Source organism: Cyanistes caeruleus, chromosome 22 (assembly GCF_971803275.1).
Source record: "Cyanistes caeruleus chromosome 22, bCyaCae1.hap1.1, whole genome shotgun sequence".
Lineage (NCBI taxonomy): Eukaryota > Metazoa > Chordata > Aves > Passeriformes > Paridae > Cyanistes > Cyanistes caeruleus.
Window position 1 is genome coordinate 4,576,471 of NC_141722.1, and position 13,181 is coordinate 4,589,651.

General features: G+C 46.7%; 1 long non-coding RNA gene across 1 annotated transcript; it reads right to left on the reverse strand.

Moving 5' to 3' along the window:
• Positions 1–226: 226 nt before the first annotated feature.
• Positions 227–4,542, reverse strand: LOC111938616 (uncharacterized). The gene is made up of 3 exons (XR_002869035.2): positions 4,481–4,542; positions 2,451–2,492; positions 227–312 (listed from the first exon to the last, which is right to left on the reverse strand). It is a non-coding gene; the product is annotated as an uncharacterized LOC111938616 (long non-coding RNA).
• Positions 4,543–13,181: the final 8,639 nt, after the last annotated feature.

Genomic DNA, 13,181 nt, shown 5'->3' on the forward strand with positions numbered 1-13,181 from the left:
CCAGGCCCAAGCTACCCCTCCTCCAGCACCCCAAAAAGGACTTGTGGCACTCAGAGAAGCATGAGGAGCACATTTGGTAGAGGAAGAACCAACCAAAGCCTGCCTGACAGCACAGACACTACTGAAATGCTGACCCACGATGATTTGGGGGTGAATTAGCCCAGATTCTCACCTGTTTTCACTGCTAACCCCCAGTTTAAATCCCTCCCTGCTCCTCTCACCTAGCCAGACTGAGCTATTTGACTGCCAGGGGTACCAGCCCTCCTGATAACTCTCTGCTCTTCTGGGTGGAAAAAGGTAAGTCCTTTACGTCTGAAAAGAAATAAATAAATCACCATAGTAAACAAAGGTGCTCAGGAAGGGTGTTAGAAAAATAACTCTCTGCCCTTCTTGGCCACTCTGACAGCTGTTTTGTCCCCAAACAAAAGCCCAAAATGGAGAATCTCTCTTTTCACCCACCTCATTTTCTAAAACTCCTACTCTGAGCCTGTGTTCCAGCTCTTACATCTCTACCATGACCCCATGAATTCATAAAAAGGGATTTGATGAACACAACAAAATAATTCTAAAACCATTTGGGGTGCTTTTTTGGACCCAAACCCTTGTGGGAATACACATCCCTTTGACAGGAGGGTTTAGCTGCTGCCTGCTCCTGGAGAGGAGCCCCAGAAGTGCCCAATTTCCAGTAGAATTCTTTCATATTCAGAGTTTCTTCTTGCAGGAGCTGGGTCAGAGGCTTGGGAAGAACACCTAAAATGTTCCCTCTCACTTTTCCACCTTCTCAAATCTCCCTGTGCACAGGGCTCAGGCAGCAAAAACCACAATTCCCAGCCCAAGCAGCTCCAGAAAAGGAGAACTCTCCACAGGAACCACTGGACACAGAGCAAACCCCCCAAAACATCTCTCCTTAGAGGGGCAGCAGTTAAGGGAGCCAAGGGAGCTCTTCAAATCGCAGAGGAAAGGCCTGGATACACCAGGAAGGAAGAAACCAACAAGATCCCAGCAGTGAGGAGTAATTTAGCACAATCTGAATTTACAAATTTATTTCTCATCTCTGTTTAAACAACACTGATAATTCTCTGTTATGGTATGTGGGATTTTATATAAGTGGAGGGAAGCACTACTGTGTAATTTGGGATATTATTGATGCTCTAAAACATCCCAGGAGTTCAGGGTAAACCTGAGCTCCAGGTTTTGAGCAGGTTTTCCCAGGGGTTTTTGTGTCTGCTGGCAGATGTTGCAAACCAGGATCAAACCCTTTATCATGGAGGTCTCACCAGCAGCCAGGCACAGGAGGCAAATCTCACCACTGTAATCAACACCCCCAGATATGAAAGATAAAGGGAAATATCAAGTCCTTTTTTCTCACAGAGCCCTTGGTGCTGGATCCACTGGGATTCCACAAGGAAAAGCCTCCTTCTCCCCCAGCTGCTCGGCAGGCAGAACATCTGCAGCCCTCGTGAATCCCACACAAAGCATCCCAACTTCCAAAGGAAGACACCACCAGCAGCAGCAGCAGCAGCAGCACAATAAAGATCTTCATTATTTCTCCCTGACGTTTTCATGACAGAATTCATGTAGAACATAAAGAAAGCACAAGGCATGTTTACTGGAGGTTTTGTAGTTCCATAAAACATAAATAAACAGCTTTTTAGATCAAAGCTGCAGGAATAAGGAAGCACTGTGGCTTCTGAGGCCTGACCAATTATCACATCATCTGAAGCTGAAAGGAGCACTCCTGTTTTCCTCTGGAGCAATCCCACCTTAAAGGCACAGTGCCCAACACACAAGGACAGCTGAGGTGCTTTGGCTTCCAGAGCAGCCCACCTGTCTGGTGGAGCCTTTTAGGATGAGTTTTTTGAGGTTCTATAAATAAACTCATGAAAAAGGAGCAAACAGGAGCACTTCCAGGCAGGCTCAGGGTTGATTTTCCAGGTATACAGCTCTGCAGCTCATCCCACACCATCAGGATCAATAAAAAAATTCCAGCTTTCCCTGAAGGTGCTGGAAATTGTTGGTATCCATCAGCTCTGGATCCGGTCCTGGCATTCCTGAGCAGTATGAGTCCCTCCAAACCCCACATGAAATGAGAAGAAATGAGAATTCTCCCTAAACTTTCGCCCTCCTCATGGATCCACACCTTCCTTCCCAGCCTTTCCTCCCTGCTGGTGCAAACCTGAACCTGCAGACAGGGAAATGCCTGGATTCCCAGGGGGATCTCCCTGGTTTTATTCATTCTGCTCATCACACTCTGAGGATGTGTTGGATTGTGATTCCACGTGATGCCATCAACCCAAGGAAATATTTAGGGACCAAAATCCAGCTCAGTCATCTCCAAAACTAAAGCCTGAGGTAGTTTGGTCACTATCCTAAAAAACCTTTTCCCATGCCAGTTTAAGCAAACAGCACATGATTCCAGACATGTGAAATTCTGCAAACTCAGTGTTTACCTGCGCATATTCCAGGACCTTCCATGGTTTGCTTTTCCTTTCCTGACAGAAAATGTATGGAAATGAAAATTACTTTTGAGCATTCTGGATGCTCCTGCCTGGCTCTGCTTCCTGCTTTGCAGTTTCCAGTGGGTTATTTGCAGGGCTATGGGCAGTTGCAGTTATTTTGGAACTGCATCTCCTAATATGGGGGGTGGGAACCAAAAATCCCACATGCAACAGTCCAGCTCGGGATGTATTTATTAGTGTGATGCCAGGCCACTCCTAAAAATACTCATGTGCCCATCAAGGCACCCCTTAAAGAGAAGAAAACCAAAGAAAAATCTCCACCTTCAACCTGCTGAGCCCAGGACCTGTTCCAGCATCAAAAATTCCCAGGTCACACTGGCTCCCAGGGACCAATGGAAAGAGCATTCTCCTGCCCCTGTGCTGACTGTGCCCAGCACCTGAAGGCCAGGCTGGGCTTTTTCTGCCTCACACATCATCACCCCGGGCCTGAATGAACTGGCAAGGCTGGTGATGATGCGTGAGGCCAAACAGAATCCAGCCAGAGCTGCCAAGGATGCCTTGGCTGCAGGTGCTGACAGGGCTGGATAAAAACTGCAGGCCAGGCTGGGAAAGCTGGATCCTGAATCCCTGCAGTCAGTCTGAGCTGCAGGAGAAGATCCAGGGTAGGACTAGACCTGGGGCAGGACTAGAGATGGAGCAGGACCAGAGATGGAGCAGGACCAGCGCTGCACAGGAGGTGCTGGGAGCACAGGGGATGCACCAGCCATGTCCTGGCAGTGTCAGTCATTGGTGGGGCTTTTCCTGCAGCTTTCCTTGGTGTGAGGGGACAGGCAAGTCCCTCACCTGCCTGGACACCCCTTTCTCAGCCCCTTTCCCTGCCGTGGTTGTGTCAGGGTGTGTTTGTGCTCAGTCCTGCCCATTTTGCCAGGGCAAACTCTGCTCTGCTCAGTGCTGGGATGAGCAGAGGTTCTCCCCTGAGCCTGCCTGTGGGAATGCACCCTGACACAGGGGAGACAGTGCCTGACATAATGCAGGAGCAGGAGAAGGCTTCCACCCTCTCCTCAGTGCTGGAGCAGCATCCATGCAAGGAGGGGCGTTCCTCTGCCATCCCCAGTGCCACAGACACACCAGGTTGTCCCTGAGCACTCCATAGTGGGTAATTTTATCCCAAATGTGCCTGTCTAAAAATATCTCACTTCTGTGTTTTTTGACCATATGCCCAGGACCATGAAATTTTTTCCGTAGGAAAAAAAGCTGAAAAAAACCCTTAAACCCATAACATCTTGGAATGATTTGACCACTTTCTTCTCAGGACATTCTCTCCTTTTTTATGCCATGATGGGGTTTCTCCTGAATTTAAAACATTAATTTGGCCTAACATGAGGAGAGTGTTCATTCTTCCAAACCATAAAGATCAGAGCCTATAAACTGTTGTTCCTTAAATGTTTCATGGCAAAAGGCATTCAAAGCGTAACATTAACACAAAGTTTTCCTGTAAAACAATCTGGGAAGTTTAATCTCTGTAAGAGGTTTTTTATGCACCATGGCTAATTGTTCCTGACAGTATGATTTTACATCAGGCATTTTTTGTAAATTCAACACCATTCAAACTTTATGGCAGGTAATATTCCTTACAACTCCTCAAATCCTGCCCATGTCTAAATTATTGTTGCAGAGTGATGTTTGGGGGCTTTTTCTTTTTTTTTTTTTTAGCTGCCAAATATTGGGAGAAAATTCTCTCTTGTCTCACAGTTGTGGCACCAGGAACAACTTTATGGAATTCTTCCAGTCTTCTCTGTGGAGTCAGAAGGTGTTTTCACACCTTTAGCACACATCAAAGTGCACCGTGGTGGGTGAAGGGTTTGTGCCTGGAGGTACAGCAGGCTTATGGTCACCTCTGGATTGAGGAGGATGGAGATGTTCCCAGCCTGGGAAGCTGAACCTGTGACTCCTTAAAATTCAGATTCTAAAGCTGTTTGAAATGCCAGGGTTTTACAGAGCCTGGCTCAAGGTTACCTCACCTGGTGTTCACCTGAGGCTGTCAGCAGGACCAGGTGCTGGCATTCCATAGAACCATGGAATCTTTTGGGTCACAAAGGACCTTAGAGACCAACTCAATCCAGCCCCTGCTGTGGGCAGGGACAACTTCCACTAGCCCAGGTTGCTCCAAGTCCTGCCCAGAGTGGTTTTGCACACTCCTGGTGCCTCTCTAAGCAATGCTGTGCCATTCTCAAGAGTTCTTCCTCTCATCCACACCTTTGGATGAGATTTCCACATCCACTGGGCCTGTGGTCCAGCTGACTTTGCCAGGCTGACTGACCTGTGCGTGAGTCTGATTCATGTGCACACACACATGAAAAAACTCTTTTTGACCAGCTCATTCTACCTTATAAAATACGGGTTATAAAAAGTTTATGGAGCCTGCTCCTACAAGGGGCTCATTCCAAAGCGCACTACGCAAAACCCAGCTCTTTAATGGCATGGCAGAAAAGGGGGTCAGTCTGTGCCCTCACAGGATTCAGAGATGGGATTGGCCTTCCAAATGGACCACACAGCCTTGCCCAAGTTGCTCTGAGGGCAGAAAATGAATTTTTGCCTGGGTTTCATTGACAAGTGAGGAAACACTGCTGCTTTCTGCTGGAAATTCCCCCTCACCCCACCCATGAGGAGCTCCACAGGAAAAGGAGGTGATGGAATAGAGTGTGGGCCTTCAGCAGGCACCACAGAGGCACAGAAATCCCAGAAAAGCCAAGCTGGAGCTGCTTTTGCAGGGACAAAAGGTCCTTCCTGAGGTAGCTTCACCCAGCTCAGATCACTCAAAGGAGGGAGAAAACTCCAGAGGATTGTTAGGAGCACACGGACTGATTTCCTCCTAAAAATGGGGATTTGACTCCTGGCAGTTCCTGTACCCAAGCACAGTGAAGGCAAGAACAAATGCCCAGAGTGTGACATTTATGAAAATTGGAGAGTAAATCAGGGGTCAATGCTGTGAACATATAAAACACTTTATGTGGAGGCACATACCAAATTAAAATAGTTTTCAGTCCACCCATCCCCTAAACACTTTAACTAGGGCTCCATCTCCTGCCCTACTCTTTGTTCTCCATGAAACTCCCCCACCTAGTGCCCTTTGATCCTGTCCGAGGATGACCCTGACCTGCTGGAGAGACCCTTCTGCCCTCCCTGCTTTCAAGTTTTTGCCTCAGCCATTGAACTCCACTCCTGGTTAGAAGATCTAACAAGGAGCTGTTTCTGCAGGTGCAGCTGCTTCCAAAATGCCACTGATTGATTCTGAAATAATTTATTTAATTAAATTTTATTTCATTCATAGTATTATCTGCGCAGTGTAACAGAGACTCACTACCGGCTCAACTGTCTTGGGGTTATTCTGGGATAACTGAGGCATTTCTCTCCAAAGAGAACAAATTTGGGCCCTGTCCTAAAGCTCTCCTGGCAGAGGATTTAATTTCTCCACTTTTCATGGGGCTGCAGTTCACACCTGGCTTTGAGGAAGACTGCAGCAGCCACTGGGGGACGAATTCTGTCTCTGAGCTGTGACAGAAATAAAAGAACACTGGCCTCTTCTCCAGGGCCACCTGACTGTGCTCTCTCCAAAGATTAAATAATCTTATTGAAAATTCTTTAGACTAATATGGACACAGAGTTCCAAAAGCTGCTGAATTCTGGGGCTGTTCTGGTGATTTTCACTAGCTGTTTATTTTTTTAACTGGATGTTGATGTGAACCTGCTGTAGGACCCTCCCTGTCTGACCATGTCCCATCACCTCAGAGCTGCCAGCCCATGAGTGATGCTCCCTCCTGGCCCATCTCCTGAATAAACAGACTACTGGAAATGTTAAAAACTTTCCTCTGGTGAGTTCCCAAAGGATGCACAATTAGCAGCATCCTCAGGATCCTGTGGCACCATGATCCTAAATAACATCAGTGATAACAAAGAATACCACTCACAACAATATTAGAGAGACCCTCATGATTTACTCTCATCATTCCTGCTCCAAACTCTTAATTTAGGTGATCTGGACCAGTTCACCCCCAGATTTATTCCACGTGTTCAGCAAATCAGTTTCCTCGGTGCATGGCTGAATTATTCATTATACTTTTTTCTTCCTAGGAGGCAGAAGTTACTAAAAGGTTCCTTTCTTGTATAAAGCATTTTCATGTTTGAGTATTAATTTTTAAAATCTTCTTCAAACCCACAGTACCTTGCAGTTGTTTGCTTTAGCCCTTTCCAAATTTGTCATTAGGGCCAGTGAGTGTGCACGCACAGGCACGCACAGATAAACTTATACAAGCAGATGGTCATGAATTTAATGATGTTTTTTTCTTCCTCTGGTTCCCTTGCAACCTGAGTTTGGGTCTGTCCTTGTTGAGAAACCCAAAGCCTGCTGAGCTGAAGGTGGACAAGAGCTGTAATTTAAGTGCTGGACAAATGCTCAATGGAGGACAAAGTCCTTGACAAGCCCCAAGGTCCATCCCTCACCATCAGACGAGCATATCCGTCCAGGACAGCATCCCTGGCACCTCCTTTCTGAAGGAGATAACCCTGTTTTCAGTGATGCAATAACGAAACCCATCAAATATTGTGTGCAGCGTGAAGCCCATCCTGATTTTGTGGTCAATCCTCCTGCTTCTACTCGCTCCTTCTGCTTTGTGTGCCCACTTCTGCTGGGAAGTGGAGTATTTTAAAAGCTTCAGCAGCTCCATGAGGTCACTGCAGCTACAGAAAGCTATAAAAACTGCCTGGTTTGATGGCTGAAGCAGCCACAGGTCTTTTTCATTACAGAACAGATATAAGTCTATGAAATTATTATAATAATAACATCATTTATTTCAACAGGACTGAAGCAAAAAAGCTTTATGATGGTGTTTTATATGCAACATGTGCACCATAAATATTTCCATAAAAACATGCATTAAAATATAAAGTTGGCAGAAAGAAATCAAAAGTCAGGAGGAAAAAAAAAAAAATGCATTAAACCATAAGCCAGTGAGCAGGGAGCCCCTGCCAGTCAGAGCAACAGGCTGCTCCTTCTCTGGTTTCAGCTACTTCCCAGCACAAAGGAAAGAGCCAAGTGGCCCTGGAGAAGGTCCCTGATAAACCTACACTCACTTCCCCAACCTGTCACTCCTCCCTCCTGGGAAGGTCAGCACAGGCATCCCAGAATCCCAGAAGGTTTGGCTTGGAAGGGACCTTAAAGATCATCCTGTGCCACCCCCTGCCACGGGCAGGGACACCTCCCACTGTCCCGGGCTGCTCCAAGCCCCGGTCAGCCTGGTCTGGGACACTGCCAGGGATGGGGACTCTCAGGCAGGGGCAAGAGGCTCCAGAACCCAGAAGTTGTACCCAGAGCTCACAGAGCCCCAGGAGACCCTGCAGGGCTCCCTTTGCACTCCCCTGCCTCGGGACTCTGGGGCTGGGGACAGGGCTCTGCTCCTCACACAGGACTTTGTGGTCATTCCTGTTATCTTGGAGGGGATACTCTGATTTTATGGCCCTGAGCAGGCAGAAAGCCTGGCACTGCACCAGGCCTCTCACCAGCTCTCCCAGCCTCTCTTCAAACACCAGTTTAAGGGGTCAGAGTTACCAGCTTCAAATTTAGAATCACAGAATGTCCTGAGCTGGAGGGGCCCCTCAGGGTCATTGATCCAGCTCCTGGCCCTTCACAGACCCCAAAATCCCACCCTGGGCATCCCTGACAGCTCCTGGAGCTCTTGGGGCTGTGCCCATTCCCTGGGGAGCCTGGGCAGTGCCCAGCACCCTCTAGGAAAAGAACCTTTCCCAAAATCCAACCTAAACCTGCCCTGGCACAGCTCCAGCTGTTCCTAGGGTCCTGACCCAGAGCAGAGATCGGAGCTGTCCCTCAGGAGGAGCTGCAGACCCTGAGGTCCCCCTCAGTCTCCTCCTGGATCACCAAACTCCTAAACATGAGTAACACAGATAAATCCAGCAAAGGGATGAAAAGCAGCCATGGATCCTCTGAGCAAACCCAGGAGCTCTCAGGTACCACCCCAGCCCCAACTCCCAGCCCTGCTGCCAGCCCCAGGCACTGTTTACACCACGAGCACCCACACGACAAAATTCTGCTTCCCAGGCCAATTCTGCTGTAATCCATCATCCCCCAGCAGACTTGTCAGATTAGTTTGTCTACAAATATGTTCACACTTGGAAATATCTCCCTTCTGTGAGCAGCAAGCCATTAAACATGCATTTCTCTGGTTTTCCCATCTTGCTCTCTGTACATAAAATCAGTTCTCTGCTTTTGTCCCCAGTAAATGCCTATTCCACATTTTGCATGTTTTAAATATTCACGCATATGAAAGAAACTGTAAAAACATTGCATGGCTTATTTATTATTTAGTGCACACACTTTTTGCTGTAGAATACCAAAATAAAAAGACATTCTACTCTTTTTTTTTTTTTTCTCATTTCCTTTGCATTTCATTTCCATTACTCTGCTCGTTAAAGTTTAAAAACTACTTTGTTTCCTGACAGTGGGGGTTTACTGAGTTGGGAAATACATTTCTACCTGCTGGCAGGGATGGCAGGGAGAAGCTCAGGAAGCTTTTGGTTTATCATCTCAGAGTCAAATAGGTATCAGGGAAGCTCCAGTCATGACTGCTGGAACTAGAAAATTCACCCCATACCTAAGGACACAACCCCAGTTTTAAACTCTCTCCATCCTTAGGCACCTGTACTCCAGTTTCTTTTATTTTTGCAACTGCTTCAAACTTCACAAATGCCTCATTCACTGATTCATGAATCACTCCTACAGAAAATCCCTGTGTGGCTGGGCCTGACTCTGGCATCAGGGAGTGGATGTAGCTTTTCCAAGTGTCTCAGACTTCTCTTTCTCTAGAAGGGGCTGGATCTTGTTGCTGGTGCCTTAAAAACTGACTCATTTTTTAGAGAATTTTAGAGATTCCTTGATTCTGGATCCGGTGCCTGTTCAGCACTGCAGTGAGACATGGAGAAAGGCAGGCAATACACTAAGTTTTTAGCATATTTATGTGCTATTTTATAATACAGAAGTTCAGCAGAACATTGTAAAACCCCCTAAATGTGCTACAGAAACACTACATTATTGTGTATGGTGGGATATAATCTTGTATTGCAAGGAAGCTGTACTGGTGTCCTGGGGTGACATAAAATACACTTTATGTTGTTTTCTTCTGGGTTTTTTGACCATTTCTTCCAAAGATTTTGAATATCCTTTCTATTTCTGGCTTTGAGGAGGACACACAGCCCTCTGGAACTGTAAATATTCAGTCCCATTGTCCCCTCTCCCAGAAAGAAGCAAATTAATTTTCCTCACCTTCCTGCTACAAGGAAGCAGCATCATGTCAGGCAATTCAGATGGACTGATAGGAGAGAACTCACTTCAGCTGCCCAGGCTGGAAAGGGACATAAACAACTCCACTGATTCCAAGGAATGCCATTATGAAACCCAGGGAGCTGAGCCTGGAACAAGGGAGAGTTTTCCCTCTGGCCACATCCCCTGCTCAGAGAACAACAGGCATTTTCTGGGGGATATCCCTCACTTCTTTGGAATTTCCTGGAGAGTTCAGGAGTCCTCACACTGTTGTCCCCTAACTGTGGGGACAGAATCCTGCACAGCTCTAATTGTTGATGGCAATCGCATCACTCATTACCCAGGGACGGTGTAATTACATATTAATTAATGAATGCTCTGGGGTGTTTAGAAGGTGGGATGTCAGGGATTCCAGGCCCTCTTGCTGCCAGATACCCCCCAGGCTCCTCCAGATCTCACCCATGGAAAGAGACTCTTCTTTCAACACCCTTGTAACTCAGGGGTTACACTGAGGCTACTACAGATCAAAGCAGGAGTAAGTGACTGTCCCTGAGCCTGGCAGCTCCCTTCAGCCCTTGTTTATCAGGTCAGAAGCACACACAGACCTTGCTGCCCACTCTGGCATGCAGAATTTAGGGATTTGTGGCAGAGCTTGTTCCTAATTATGGGTTTGTGGTGGTCGAGGCAGTGCAAAAACCATTTAAAAAAAAAAAAACAAAAACAAAAAAACAGCTAAAATATTGTATATTGTTGTGTGTGAGTGTGCTTGGAGCCCTAAAGGATCAGGTAATCCTGGAAGACAGAAAGAATAGAACAACACACCAGGATTCTGGAACATTTCAGTGTCCTGTTGACTCACAAGATTGGAGCAGACAGGTACAGCCCAAAGACAGCATGATCTAAATGTGGGCCGAGCTCTAACACACAGCAGGAATGTCTAATTTTAGTCTGTCCAGCTTTGGCAATGTCACCTTTAATTGCATGGCTCATTTGAATTGTAAAACACCTTTAAAAGCTAACTAGTAAAAGGAAATAGGCCATATTTTCTAGACTAACAGTCATATTCAATTTTAACTGCAACGAAATTGGCTTTAAACAGTTAATGCACTTTAGGACTTGAGTTACCAGAGGGAAACCGTGGCCTGCAAACACACAGGCAAAAGTTTCAGGAGTCTGACTGGGGCTGCAACTTTGCTCTGCAAACTCTTTGTGTGACACACAATTCCCTGGGATGGATTTTTTGTGGCTAAAAAGTTGCAGATTTTCACACTGTGTGCTGGAGTGAACTGCATTTCAGCTTTTCTCACACAGGTCTAAAATCATCCTCAGATACTGAGGAGCAGGAGAGCCAGGCCTGTTCCACCTATTGCCCAGGTACAGGATGTACGGAATGGCCACACAGCAGTGAGCAGTGTCCTGCATGAGCCTAATATTCAATAAATTATTTTTAATAATGCACAAGGTTTCAGCAGGCATGCAAATACATTAAAAAGCTGGATATTGATTAAAATCTATTTACTAACGGGGTTGTTGTGACAGTTTAAAGATAACACAATCAAAAATGTTGCAGAAGAGATTTCCTGCAAGCTTCAGCTGAAGATCATCAGCTCCAGCGAGGCTGGATTTTATCTCACATTGAACACAGGTGGCAACTCTGAAAATTTATGATTCTGCGGGTGAAGCCCAAGAAAGCACCTGATGGAATCACTGAGTCCATGTGGGAAGACACTCCCAGCCAACTGCTCCTGGTCAGAAGAGGAAGGAGAAATATCGAGGAGAGCATTTCAATAATCCTCACACGTGTGATATAATTATGCCCCATCCTGGGATCCCAGATGTGAGCACTGGCACCACTTTGTTATGACTTTCAGTCCTGATTAGCCCAAAATTCAGCACCAGCTTCCCAAAGCACCCCCTGGTCCTGCCCTCCAAGGGCTGCAATTGGGGAGCTGCAATCGCAGGGAAAGTGCTGGGCTGCAAAATCATGCTGAGCCAGTGATGGAGGTGAATATTTAAGGACTTTGCCACTGGCATAACCTGTGCTGCCACCTGAAACACGCTTGACAAAGAGCTTTTTCCTTTTCGTTGCTGCTGATTGTGCTGCTCACACAATCCAGGAATGATTCCTAGAGCAGTGGCGCTCTACCTCCCTCTAGAGCGGCTGCGATGGTACTCACAGTGTAAACTCCTTTTTCTGCCTCTGTAGCAGTGGGATTTTACTCACTCTTTAGGGTTTCCTGAAAATCTTTAAGCAGTACAGGGCTGGTAGTGCAGCAGCTGAGCTCTGCCAGCGCACGTGGGGACATGTCCTGAGCATGACAAACTTGGTGACTTCATAGAGGGCCCAGCACAGCCAAATCCCTGTCCCCAAACAAATAATGTCTATAAATATTAAGGGGTTTAATTGCATCACCAGCAAGATTTCCTACTTTCCTAAATATTCTGAAATTTATTCTGCACTATATTTGTGGTTTTTATCAGTTTTTGTTATCCAGTTTTCTACCTGAAATCTGCTCCTCCGGCCCTACTCACTCATGGTATCTTGGATTACCTGGGATAGCAGCACCCTGGGATTTTCTGTCATTCCTGGGACAGCAGCACCCTGGGATTTTCTGTCATTCCTGGGACAGCAGCACCCTGGGATTTTCTGTCATTCCTGGGATAGCAGCACCCTGGGATTTTCTGTCATTCCTGGGATAGCAGCACCCTGGGATTCACTGTCACTCCCCACTTCAGCAGAAACCTGGGATCAGCTTCGAAATCTGTGTAAAATGGAAGCAGAATCTCTGATTTGGACAGCAGAATAAAGAACTCAGCTGCCTTCAAGGCCTCCTGCAGCACTGGGAAAGCTTGAACTGGGAGAGCCAAGGCAGCACTGGGAAATGTGAGAGCTGGATATTCTTCCCTGGAAGCATCCAAAACAAAAGGGGACAGGAGGAATTCCACAGGCTAGGCTAAGGCTGGGCAGAGCCTCGCCAGGAACAAGCTGAGCAGAATGATGAGGCAGTTGGGAAAGGGATTCCCCAGCTTCCTAAACCCTCTCCTGGCTTCTCCAGTGCCAAATGCAGGGAAGAGGGTGCTGGAATCTGCCTGTTAACCACTGAAATGCTCCAGAAAAGGGGAATCCATGACAATGAGTGACCTTAAAATGCATGACCAGTTGAAAAATTCCATCAAGGTGAAGGAAGGGAACAAGGAAGGTTCCCCAGGACAACATCCTGACCAAATTTAAGCAGGAACCTGTGGAATTATGTGGTGTATGGGGGTTTGTGCAGGAGTGTGAAATGGGCACAGGCTGCAAGGCAGGGAGAGCACCACTCAAGACCTGATCCAAGCAGACCAGTTCTCTAGGAGCACCTAAAAAACTGCTTTATACAGTTGGAATTATGGCT